The sequence below is a fragment of the Papaver somniferum genome, chromosome 8 (genome assembly GCF_003573695.1).
Source record: "Papaver somniferum cultivar HN1 chromosome 8, ASM357369v1, whole genome shotgun sequence".
In the NCBI taxonomy this organism is placed as follows: Eukaryota; Viridiplantae; Streptophyta; class Magnoliopsida; order Ranunculales; family Papaveraceae; genus Papaver; species Papaver somniferum.
The window spans coordinates 81,169,725-81,183,495 of record NC_039365.1 but is presented as its reverse complement, the minus strand read 5'-3'; the positions used below and the strand labels follow the sequence as shown (position 1 = coordinate 81,183,495).

Here is a 13,771-nt window from a genome sequence, read left to right as displayed (position 1 = left end):
ACTAGAGTGTTTTTGCAATTAATATCTTCAATAATCATTGGGTATAAAGGAGGAGGAGGAGAGTTTCTGGTAGAAGCACGCCTTAGGATCGGTTGAGAATTAATGGGTTGCAAACCCACCAGCAAAGACATTGGTAAGTTTATTTAATGAAGAGGAAAAAAAAGATAGGAAACAAATAAAAAAGAAAGCATTATATAGTGAATAAGCAACAGACTCTTACGGATAAGAGTTAAAAGAAAATAAAGGAAGTATGAACTTCTTCTGCAAAGAAAAGTTGCAAAAAGAAAAGGGATAGCGACAACAGATGAAGAGGGAGAGCATTAAATATCAAAGATATGGAAGCAAAGATCTTTCATGGGAAAGACACGTTAAGAGAGAGGCATAAACCTAAGTTATAGAGGTAAGGCTTCCTAACATTATGGAGCATGGCTGTGCCGAAAAAGAATGGTTGTAGAAAATACGGTCTTAGCTGTTTTTCAAAAAGAGACAAAACAAAAACCAACTTTTTGAGATTTAGTTATTCTAAAGAGATTTACTGTGTTAACTAGACAAGGAAAGACCAATTAAGAGGGAAGGAAAGTAGTCATATGTTAGCATATCTGAACTCAAAATAGTAAAAGAATTCCAAAGCAAGCAAGGAAAAAAAAAAAAACAGGACCAGTGTCCTATCTTCCCAGACCAAAGGAAAAGGGCCAAGAAACCAAAAATTAGAATTAAAACAATGGGACCATTTAAAGTTCAGAAACCGTTAGAAGAGATTAAATTTATATTGCAACAGTTCATAACAGTAAGAATTTAAATGAGAAATGCCAGTGTTTTCACAAAATTAAACCCTACCCCGAAACACTAATTCAAAACATCTACTCCATCTCAAAAGGATAATGATTATACGTTATTTTATAAAAAAGTTTGATCACTTAGTATAAATTGCAAAAGCCCAAGAAACAGATCGTACGACCAGTGTCGTAAACTTGTATTTGCCAAAATTAGAGAGACATTTGAACGAAAATTGCTTTCAGTCTTTTTACAAAGGAACGAAAAGAAACCCTTAAACGAGTAAACAGAGTTGAGAAGAAAAAAAACTTACATTTTCCACCCATTCAGGGAAGGGTGTAAAGAGAACTTGAAAGTTTTAGTTGACCAGTGTCAACGAAATTTTACTCCCCTCTAAGAGCAAGTCTTATGGTGGAATCCAAACTATTCCAAGTGTGGAAAAATCATGGAATGTCAAGTCTTGTTGCTTCCAAGTTGGGATCTTCCACAGAAAATCCAAACAAGGTTCCACAGTTTCGTGGAAGGGTTTGTGGAATCCATCTGAACGCCAATAAGAATAGCGTTAAACGCAATTAAGAATGGAGCTAAAAAAACGCAAATAAGAATTGCGTTTTTTTTTTATCCGTAGATTTAAAATGAGTTGTTCAAATCTAACGTCTGAAAAAAAGCTCTATTCTTAATTGTGTTTTTTTTTTATCCTTGGATTTAAAATGAGTTGTTGAAATCTAACGGCTGAAAAAAAAGCTTCATTCTTAATTGCGTTTTTTTAGCTCCATTCTTAATTGCGTTTTTTAGCTCCATTAAGAATAGCGTTTCTACTATTCCACCATTACACTTGCGCTTCCATCCACAGTTCCAAATGCTGAGGTGGCGTGGAAGATGGAAGATTGATGGATTCCATCATAACACTTGCTCTAATAACCCAAAGACTTTTGAATTCAAATTCAAAATTTTAAAACAAATATCATTTTATAAAAATGACCGTTTAGAGATCCCCTTCCAACAATACCTGCCCTGAGCAGGAGATTCAACGCCATCGGAAAATTCACCGGGACCGGATAAAAAACTTCCCAATCATTCCAGGAAGAAAAGGAAAAGACAGAGAGTTATTGATATTCTCAAATAAAGATGGTATATTGAATTAAATCAAACTAACAATTACCAACGTTTTCAAGCCACATTCAGTAATGGGGTAGAAGACGAAAGGCTTCTGATACAGATGTTTTTAGAGTTAAGAATGCAGCGAATACGTTAAATGTGATGCTAAGGAAATCCAATATAAATAAGACTTGTGACCAAGCACAATCAATGAGGCAAAAACACCCACATTACACAAAGTCAATCACAGAAATTCAATCACAGACAATCACAGAAATTCAATCACAGAAAAATTAGAAATATGGCCATCATTCTGCTGTATGAGATAGTTTATGAGTGTCGCAATCATCCTATGCATCATTTGTTAACATTTCAAGAGACCGAAACAGGGGATGAGTTTACTGAAATACTCATGGAGGAAAGTAGCGATAGTCCAAATGGATTTATCATGTCCGATGAGTGGACAGAGGGCATAGGCGACGTCTACGAAGAAACCAGGCAAAGACAATAGGAGATTTCTATTCTTTTGATTCAGTTATTTTAAAGTCGTGTATTAGTTTTTGTTTTACCTTAATTGAATAAAAACTCGTTTCTAACCATATGAAAAGGTAAAACAGATAAGTAAGAAAGAATTTAGTGAAAAGGGCAATAAAATCTTGAAAACTTTTCAAAAAAATTGAGACCCAAAAAATTACGGGAGGATCAATAGGCGAAAAGATAGAAATCAAACCCTTATTTTGATGTGAGAAGATTGCAATTCCATAGTTTCCGGTCCTTTAGAAGTTTACCCGGAGACTCGGAGCGAGATTACTCCATGATCGAGTTTGAAAGATGAAAGAGGAAAGAAGATCGAGTTTGAAAGATTAAAAGTTAGTTTAAGTTGCTTAAATTGGGAATGACGTTTTATGTATTTTATTGAAACAATATAAACCTATTGATTCCTCATAAAATGTCAAGCAAATTCAAAGAATTCTAAGATTGTCACAAAATTGTTTTTGATTTAAATCAACAATTGTCTAAACAAAGGAGACAAAACACTTGATAGTCACTGTCATACACGCTAAATCCCAGAAAATCAAAAGTTGGTTCGCAAAACAGAAATTCGAAAGTAAGACCCTTGTGATACCCCTTTACCACCCCCATGTTGAACCATGTGCTTTAAACTTTGCGGCTAATGGACAGACATAGAACACAAATGGCAAAGGCAGCAACAAATGGAAGGCCATAGAACATATATCGCAAAGGCAGCAACAAATGGATTAAAATAAAACAGATATGGCATTATACTTGTCATGGCAGGATGCTGAACAACAAAAGCATGTTGCAGAACCGGATGTAGAACTGTTTCCGAACCTTATGGAAGGGTGCAGAAATAAATTTTCACATTAAAATATTAATGAAAATAGAATTCTGCACCTAAAATATGCCTGTTAACAGAAGCTCAGAAACAGAATTTCACATAAAAAATGGTGAGAACAGCATTATGCACCTTCATGAACTAAAAGGTGCAAAATTAACTATCCACGTGAAAAGGGTGAAAAATCAATTTTGCAGAAATGCTTTCACATAGCAGACAAACATGAACCTTTTTCACCTAATGATATAAAATATTCCCCATCAAAAACATTTTTAGTATCCATTGACAGGGAATCGGGATCTTTTTAGCTGAATGACTCTGACAAGCAAGCCATTTGTTGAAGGCCATACACTTTATAGCATAGGCGAAATATTGTAAAAGTAACATCAAACACCATACACCAAATCAGTTATAGCATAACCATTGTAGAGAAACAAGACAGCATACAAACTATTGAGTAGTTTGCCGCAAAAGGTCATGTGGGAAGTGGGCTATACAGGGTCGCAAGGATGGTATGCTGAGATGTAATAGTTTACAATGTCTACCAGCTCTCTATATCTTGACATCAAGAACTCACCAGAATTTCTAACGAAACCAACATTAATCATCATGATTATTAAAATGTCATCAAGGTTTACCAAAATCCTAACAACAGATCAATTGAATTAAATGAACAAGAAGACGAAAAGAATCAACGAGGAAAAGAGATCTAGTTATACTGTTCAACAAGGATATAAACGAAAACTAAGTGCATGAGTACTGATGTTATCATTCTACAAATATTAAACGAAACGAGGATAAAGGCCAATAAGAAAAGAAAAGAAGAAAAAAAAGCTACCAAAGTTCTGCATATCATTATAATAAACCAGCAAAAGTGACACAAGCTTTTACAGTTACCAGAGATAGTCCGAAGTACTAAAATGTATCATACATTCATTCCATTATAATAAACCAGCTAGATGGAAAGCTATATGCAAAGATAGCATGGGAGCAAAACCAGATCAAGGCTAACCATGAATCCTAGTAACTGCACCAGATGTGCTATTGCTGATTCTTCTAACATAAAGTTGTCAAGTTTCAGAGTGCTCCACAATCATAAACTAAAAAGCATCCATTAAGCACAAGGAAAATATAGATAACAACCAAGTGTACAGGCATCAAAACACTCGCCTGTACACAAAAATTAAATTCAATGAGAATACTAGCATTAAATTATATAATGAATCCTGTACACAATTAAATTCATAGGGGTTATGCTAGTTCTGCAGAATGTTATCCATTCATCCTTGGTGGGTAGAACGGATCGTTGATCATAATTGGTACAACATTTTGAATAACATCATAGTAAACTAATGCCAACAACTCATGTATCTCGCTCTGAATCCAAGTAAAGTTTATCAGTGAGTTGATAAAAACTGAAAATCACAAAACATGACTAACTGAAATGAAGAAATGAGTAACTATTGAGCTGTCCACAAACCTGTTGAATTGGTGTTTTAGATAGTGCCAAACTCATTAGTAAACATCAGCGGCTTCTCCTTCAACTAGTTTCAACTCTTTGAGGTAGATAAGTGTTTTTCCTCCATCCCACGACATTTATGTGCTTACTTCCATCATTCAGCAACGGGTCCACCTCCTGATTGAATGAAAGGAAAAAAAAAATCTCGCTAAATGTGATTTGATTCAACTCTTTGGTTTTAGTGGTGGGACTAATTGAACAAGCCATTCAAATGGAATTTGCACAGAGGGAAAATCATCTGGAACCTGTATCAAAAACAACTTTTTTAATTAGAACGGTAAGAAACTTCACTTGTAGGAAATAAAAAATCTGAAACACAATCAAGAGGATTGATTAAGATAAAACAAAATGGAGACAAGTATATAGAGACAAATAGACAAGGTGCTATCTATAATTTTGCTGACTAGATATAATGCATGGGCAGCTTAACAAATAACCAAGTAAAAACAACAATGCTCACTTCATGCAAAGAGAAATAATATGAATAACAAATAGTTTACCTCAAAAACCGTTCTTCGCTCTTTCTGGTTGTACCGGTATAGATCATCTCTTCGTTCAGTTGAAGAGAAATACTGAAGCCTTCCCTTCTCATGTTCAGCAGTTGCAAAAAAAAAACTCATGACCTGCAGTTTTTTAAGAGGTAAATAATAATATTGTGAAAGGAGAAAACAACTATGGACAACATGCAGATGCTTCGTCCATCCAGTCTATGATAAGGCTGAACTACAGAATCTCACCAGGAAGGTGAGAAGTAAAAGACACGAAGCAAAGAGGAAGTTTGAATTACAGAATAGAATAAAGTAAATATAGCATGTATTAATAAGTGCTGATCTGCATATCCGAATGTTATCCATTATCAGTTCAACAAAGGTTTTCAGTTTCGCAGGACCACTTTTAGATTTCTGGCAAAATCAAGAGCTCCAGTCTCACTATTTATCGCCTGAACCTGAAATTGAGAACATGATAGATTTCAGATGAATGGGAAAGACTTCTTCTCGGAGAATTAAAAGACCAAATAATTCAACACCCCAATTTCAACGAACGAGGTCAGTACCAGAATGTAGGTTATCATAACCATGCACTTATATAAAAATGTACTGCAGAAGACCTTTGAAGTTCGGATATTTCTTGGGGAATGAGAAAACAGATTATCAGTATTACCAAGCATCCACACAGTAAAAGATGACGGGTCTCAAAATTGATTTTTTTTTCCAACTAAATCAAGTGACTACTTCTGAAGTTAGTTATCTTCTTCCAGATATTAAGTTGGTTCAAAAGAGGGAATACCACGAAACCCACTAGGAGCTCTGTTTGGCGACATAATCTGGATTTCTTATGAATATTTGGCGAATATCTTGAAACATGGATTTTTCTTTCGCCCATTAAACTTAAGTTGGAGATGTTTGACTATGATAGTCTGGAATAAGGCAGACCAAATTAGCACAAACGGTTTCAACAAGATAACACTTGCACAAGGCTAGAATAAACGAAAATGCTTTTGGCAGATGCAAGCAGTATCACACTACTCGACGGCAGCCTTACAGAGTGATATAGTTCAAATCTTCAAATAAATTTTGAAATGTTGTCAACTGCACTTGCGAAAAAAGAACCTTGCAGCAAGGAGATAAAATTTGACTCTCTACAAGGGAACACTTAGATTTTGAAGGTACCCAAAAACAAGTGCGCTTCCTCAGAATAATAAACAATTTACAGGACAAAATGGTAGTTTCCTGGCTCTACAAATCTATGACATGCCGAGAAAGATGATGAACACAAAGAAGAAACTGAAACATATGCCGCAGAAAGATACCGTTATTAACGTCTCTGGGTTAAGATTACATCGATGTATGAAAGCATCCACCACAACAGGATCTTGCCCAGGGAGCATTTCAAGAACACACCTGCTTGATATTTAATAGTCTGAAAAATGAAATAACATCAGGTTTCCATCAATACTCAAATAAAAGCGGTAACCAGCATTCTTTTCAGTTTCCCTATCATTACAGTTAGAAAAATCTCTAGTATCCCATAAACTTCACTAATTAGCCCTACGATGAAGAACTGAGAAAACTAAACAACAAATTCATAGTCCCGCACACACACCTTGACAACCTTGACTGAATCAGGTACAACTTTTCACCAAGACGTCGCCTTATAATCTATGGAAAATTTCACAAATTAACCTGGAGAATGACTCTGAAAACAGGTCCATAGTACCAATAATACGAGAAAGTGTCGAAGTGAAATACTGAATTTTAGGAATGCCTGCCTTCATCATATGAATTGCGAAAATAAATATGAATTTCAATAGAATTGGGATAAATAAATACAAATTCCGCTTTTAGTGATCACTATACCTTAATCAACGCCAACCAATATGTAAAGCCTGAAGAGAATTATAAGCAGTATAACTGGTACGGTTGATGATTCCCCAATTTTCTTCTTCTAATTACAACCAAAAACACATTATATTCAAACCCAGACCAGCCAATTAAACTACTAATCTATGCAATTAGTGCGAATGTAGATACCTCGACTTTTCTTTTGGCCTTTATAGGGTTTCTGAGACGTAGAACCACCTTTGTCTTTGTGGACTTAACAGAGAAAAAATTAGGGTTTTCAAGCTTTTTGTCTAGTTTTCCCTGTGGTGATTTGGTTTTAGAATTCTTTCACAGGGTTTCGATTTTAGGATTTGAATCGACTTAAAATTTCAGTGGCATAAAATGAAAAATGAAATTCATGGCTGCAACTATGAATCTTAATCACCAGTAATCTGAATTAGAAAAGAAAACGATAGCAACAGACTATGAAAAATGAAATTCATGGCTGCAACCAAGGACGGACCAGGAAGACTAAATTTCCTTGCAAGGCCCGGGCTAGAAGCTTTGGTGGAGTAGAATTTTTGTTTTTTTGGCTTGTGGACTGGGAGGACTACCCGGGCTAAAGCCCCCTTTAGCCCAGCTGTAGGTCCGTCAGTGGCTGCAACTATGAATCTTAATCACCAGTAATCTGAATTAGAAAAGAAAACGATAGCAACAGACTATGAAAAATGAAATTCATGGCTGCAACTATGAATCTTAATCAGCAGTAATCTGAATTAGAAAAGAAAACGACAGCAACAGACTCTTTCTCAGATTTATATGGCCCTGCTCTTCGCGATCCCAGTGCGACGATTAATTTAGGACAGAAAGGGTATTAGTAACAAACATCCTACCCGGCTCGGGGAATTTGAAAAGTTCGTGGTAGTTTGTGGTAACTTTTTCAAAGCCGTGGTATTGGGCATAAATATACCCTCAAATGTGCCTTCCAAACGCAATTTAACCAATTATGATCAGTTCTACTAACTCACACATATTGGTAATCCAAAGATATGCAACGAATAACAATACCAATAAGCCTAGCGATTTCCCTTTCGATTCATAAAACAAGTTCATGAATGTACTTCCTTTAAACAAATGTAAACATTGTTTTCTAGGATGAGATCTTCACGTTTACCCACACACATAATCACAATAGCATTCATACGATTATGTCGATGTCATACATACGAAGTTTAAAAAATAAGCGTTATACTTCGTATCCTAATTCCTTAACATTATGATCATGCGATCATGTCTTACTACTAGAGTATAATCATTCACAGGTGTTTTCAATATAGCACGACTTGAAAGATAAGTTAGGAATGATACAGTTCAAGTTAATATTACTAACCTCAAGAGGAAGGATGGTGTCGCCGTTGTATCTTGTTACTTCTTCACATTCTTCAGGTCTTCGAGTAATACTTGTATGTCTCATAATCCTAGACTTTCTAGTCTAACCTATACGAAGTTGTTTCTAGTACATAATCAAGCGACTCTTAGATGAGTTTTGATTCACTAAAATATGAAAACCAAACTTGACATACCAACGCTTGGTGGGTTCAACCGAGCTATGCTCTAACAATCTCCCCCTTTGTCAATTTTAGTGACAAAACTCTTAATACATATGGATAAAAAAATTACAATAATTGATTACACATACGCTTGATTCCAAGTTTCAACAACACAATAACCTGCATAGATTCAATCCATAAATGTCGTTGTTGATATTTGAATAACAAAACTAATACTCCCCCTAAAGGTAAGATAGGTAGATTTTCAATCCAAACATCTTTGTTATTCCTCTTTTGTAGCCAAGGTAACTACAATAGCAATATGATATGTTGCTCCCCCTTAGTCAATGCTTTACTCATTCGTTAGATATAACGTTTAAGCACAAATTTAGATTTGTACAACCTATAAGAGTTAAGCAAGAAGGTTTCACATACCATTTTAGATAACCAATATCAAAACCGAAACTACAAGTAATTTGGTTTTAATATGTTATCAAGGAAACAATTGCCCGAAGCAATTTTTCCTAGTAGTTTAACAAATTGACTAAGAAACTTATTTCCCTTGCTAAATCGAGTTCACAAATACAATCGCTTATTTCGATAAGACCAAAATAAAGATCAGAATTAACTTTATTTTTCTCATCAGGTTCTAATTATTCATACAATAACTTAGACCTTTCACTTTAGACAAGACAAGTACTAGGTTAGTTAACTAGTATTTCTTGTCAAGGCATTCGATTAGGCTTGAATAACCGAAACCTTCACTTTGATAAGTCTAACTAAGATCAGAATTAACTTAGTTTCTCTTATCCGGGATCGAATTGGACTAAACAAATGATCCCAAATTTTGTTAAGCTATAAACAATACATAAAAACCAAGTAAATCGACTTGCTCAATTATTTCTCTTAACCGGAAGCAGTTGAAACAAACATGGACATTATAGATCCGCAATTGCACCGAAATTTCATTAGGCAAAAACACTTGATACCAAACAATAAAGAAGATATCAAACAGTAACTCAAATAAATTGACACAGTTTTCCTTAACCGGAAATAATTGAATCACACACACACACACACATCCATACACACATGACGGAATAAACATCAATTATACCGAAATTTTGTTAAGCAAAAGCAAAATATATGAAATATAAGTAGGTTTTTCTTAAACATGAAAACGATTAACTAACAAATTCGTTACCTCATATTCCGCATCCTCTTCTTCCCCGAAAGATATATCATTAAGTGCAAGTTCAAGTTAGAACTCTCCCCCAGTTTGTTATCATCCTCTCGCAAAAACAAAAGAACAACAACAAAGAGCAACCTTTACCAGAAAAAGGATGAATCGATTTTAACTAATGCGTGCCAATAGCAAAAGTTGAAAACCCGAAATACATATGTTTATGCTAAACACAACTCATGTAAACACAAATTGATTCAACACATTGTGACTTTTTACATATGAGTTTCAACGAAACACCTTATGATCCTTTGATAAAGCCTACCAACATGGTCTAGAACTTAATCCCGCTAAATCAAAAACCCACATAAACCATAAGGGTTCACAACATATGAGATTGAATATTAGGATTATGAAAAACGAAATCAAACATCCCATAAACACATAGCAATAAATAAGCATTCAAGCACGTGCTATGCAATCGAAAAAACTATCACAAGAAAAATTATAAAATAATAATTTTATTCATTAATAGATAGTTTTATTTAAAATAGACCTTATACAATAATTGAAATAAATCAAAAACTGATGTATATTTTCCTTGGAAATCAGAACCCTTCATGATGTTGGGATCTCTTACGCTTGATTGGAATAATTCTCCGAATTCCTTGAAGAGATCCTTGGTTGAAGAATAATTCCTCTACCTTGTGAGAGTTAGGTTCTTCTTCGTTTACTCTTTTGAAGAGCAAATCATGTTGCTTCAGAAGCTGAGCTTGAACAAATAAATATTTTTCAAGAGTTTGTTTCAACATTAATACCACCAATTTAGTTTCAGCACAAGTCCGTGCCATCTTGTGAAACTATTTCTCGTAATCGATTATACAGGGTGAGTGATTCACATTATTGCAAGAGGTGGCTCCGTTTTCATTGAAACTATGTAGTCCAAAAGGATCACATGTCATCTTTTCATCAACCCTTTCAGAAACCCTTTCCAAAAGTTTTGCATGATAATCTGTATTGTACATAATTCTTTGTTCCAGAGGAATACAAGAATTTTTCTCCAAGATTACAGAAACTTTATATACCAATAGTTTCTATAAACTTGGTCATCGATTATGGAAAACAAATATTCTCCTTTATTATGAAAAACCGAAATTTTACCAATATTAAAGTTTTGAGAAAGTGCCTTTCTGTGAATATTTCCATGGATCTTTTAAGTTTTAAGACTATTGTGCAATATACACTGAACTCATCAAACAATTTTTTGAGCACTTCATGAGACAGTGTATTCAGCCACGATACTAAGTATATGGTCGAAACAGATTATTCTCTTCAAGTATGGTAGAGAATTTTTCTTTATCTGTTCTCTTAAGGATCTTACTCTTTTGATGGACAACCCAAACTTATCATTGAAATGACTATCATCTAGATATTTAGGCATTACCTTATGTGTTGATAAACTGGAGAGTTTGTCATACTTCTTTCTGTTTAGCTCCATAGTCTTCTTTGGTATCCACTTCCGAGTGTTTCTAGTCTTCAGATCTTCCTTCTTTATGTGATGAATGTCTCTTGCTGAGTTCAGTCTTATGTAAGATTCTTTTTGAAAAAGATCTCAAATTACATTCTTGACCGGAAGTGATCTTGTAAGAGTTCGAACAAGATAATTGTTGACAGTTTTTAACCACATGACCTTTGATTCCACAACGTTAGCATCGTCTATGATGATAATGATGTTGAAAACTCTTATGTGAGTTGTTCATCTTGGAATTTTATGAGAATACCAATGCTATTTTATAAGATGAATCTTTCTTTCGAGAGTTTTTAATGTCATTCTTCTTTCTTTTTAAAGGAAAGATCAAATCAGAATTATTGGATTTATCCGAGGATGGATGTAGCCAACTGACTTTCTGACACTAACAAGTGCACTTCATCTTTAAGTCTATTGACATGTTCTGTATCTGTCTTTATCTCAGAATCATATGAGATTTTTAAGGCATTGTATTCATATGACATAAGTCAGCTTGAGAAAGTCTAGATCGGCTTTAAGGGTTGTTAGATCAAGTTTGAGTTGATCATTTTCAGCTTTCATATGACATAAGTCTTCAAGAAGCTTTCCTTCTCTTTTTGGTGCAAGAGTGAGTTTGGTTGCACATGAGAGTAATTCTTTACTTAGTTTATTTAGCTGAGATGTTTTTATATTCACATAATCAATATCTTCTTTATCTAAATCATTGATTGTGAATACAGGTCTTAACTTAACTTCTTCTTGAGACATAAAGACATATTCTCAGAAGAGCAAGTTGAACTTGTAGAAGATGCCCGTTTCAAACATTTGCTAAAATTAAACCCATAGAGAGTTTTACCAAAATATTGTGGTACGTTAACTGAGTCTCATAAGTTTAGCTTTTATTTTCTTATTTTGACTCATATATTATAGGTTGGATTGCACCAAACATAGATTATTAGATCTTTTTGTGTTTTCCTGCTCTGATACCAATTGAAAAGACGAGGGTACCCAAATACACCATAATATTTAAATTATCCACCTATAAATCCTCTTACCGAAAGTGATTGTCTATGTACAAAGTCGAGACAATACTACAAATCGGTATTCACACTTTGTGTGATCTTCTATGGATACGAGATTGAGACAACACAACAATCAAAGTATGATTACTTGATAATAGGTTCAGACTTAACCAAACACTATCGGATCACTATCAAGTAATACGGAGTTAATAGTTTGTGTATTTTAATTTTAATGATAATAAATAATTATAATTGCGGAAATAAAAAAAGTAAAAGGCACAACAAGATTTTGTTAACGAGGAAACCGCAAATGCAGAAAAACCCTGGTCCCTAGCCCAAAATTGAATACTCTCAGTATTAAGCCGCTATACAAAATCTAAACCAACTTCGTATAGTTGAGACCAAGCAACTAAACCTAGTTCACTTAGTTTCTTCAGTATACCTGCGCTTCCGACATTCAATAAGTGCACGCACTGGAACAACTCCTTTGGATCGTATTCCAAACTGTAAAGGAACAACAAATCTGTTTGGTAACAACTCTCTTGATTCTTTCAGATGAATATATCTCAAGTCATATGCAAATGCTCTTCCGTTTAACTAATAAACTCCTTTGCCTGGTTCGATCGATATATACAACAACTACAGAAGTAGCAGAGTTTAGATTTGCAATCAATCAATATAGATTCCAACAAGAAACTATAAGGTGATAAAGATCTTACACAACTAATCGATCGAATAAATTCGATTCTAGTTGGATCCCAGCCGATCAAGGTTTGTGCACACCCAAAGATATATAAACCAAATAAGAAATCTTCTTTGTCTTCAAATCTTCTTTAATCTTCAATAAACACCTGCACAACACCACTTGAATCTCTTGAGATCAATCACATACAGAACACAGTCTGTTAACAATGGATTATCATAAGATGTATTTAGATCTACAAACAATATTAAAGATCCCGTCGATACTTCGATCTAGTTTGAGTGAATCTTATATCAGAATAGAAGATTCTCAAGAATAAAAAAACTATGTGCAATCAAAGTTCAAAAACTGTTAGTCAATCAAATCAATCGAAAAATAAAATAAACTGCAATTATCTAGTTTCCCACCAACGGTACTCGTAGAGCTTCTTGATCCCACAAAAGTCTTTAAACGAGCGGTCGTAAGAGATTTCTCCTAATTAGGGTACTTTCCTCTCCGGATAGACGGCTCTACCAGAAACAACAAAAAGATGAAGTTTGCATGGCTCTTAGGATAGTTTGCTAGAAATGCAAACTTGGGTATTTATAAACCAATGCTGTTTGGACACCAAGGAATTTCCAAAACCGAATATTCTCAATATATGCAATAAATTACCAAATTAGTTTTCATAATTTCAGGAAATGCTTTGTCCAATATTGTCCGAAATCTCTCAATAGAAAACCTCCAATTAATGAATG

General features: G+C 34.4%; 1 long non-coding RNA gene across 6 annotated transcripts; it reads right to left on the bottom strand.

Moving 5' to 3' along the window:
* Positions 1-4,417: 4,417 nt before the first annotated feature.
* Positions 4,418-7,604, bottom strand: LOC113302928. Of its 6 annotated transcripts, none has more exons than XR_003337199.1 (7): positions 7,280-7,604; positions 7,106-7,193; positions 6,852-7,013; positions 6,559-6,668; positions 5,249-5,694; positions 4,710-4,993; positions 4,418-4,606 (listed from the first exon to the last, which is right to left on the bottom strand). It is a non-coding gene; the product is annotated as an uncharacterized LOC113302928 (long non-coding RNA). The 6 variants fall into 6 exon arrangements; XR_003337200.1 differs by having other exon boundaries at positions 4,418-4,993; positions 5,249-5,371; positions 5,536-5,694; XR_003337198.1 differs by having other exon boundaries at positions 4,418-4,993; positions 6,852-7,017.
* Positions 7,605-13,771: the final 6,167 nt, after the last annotated feature.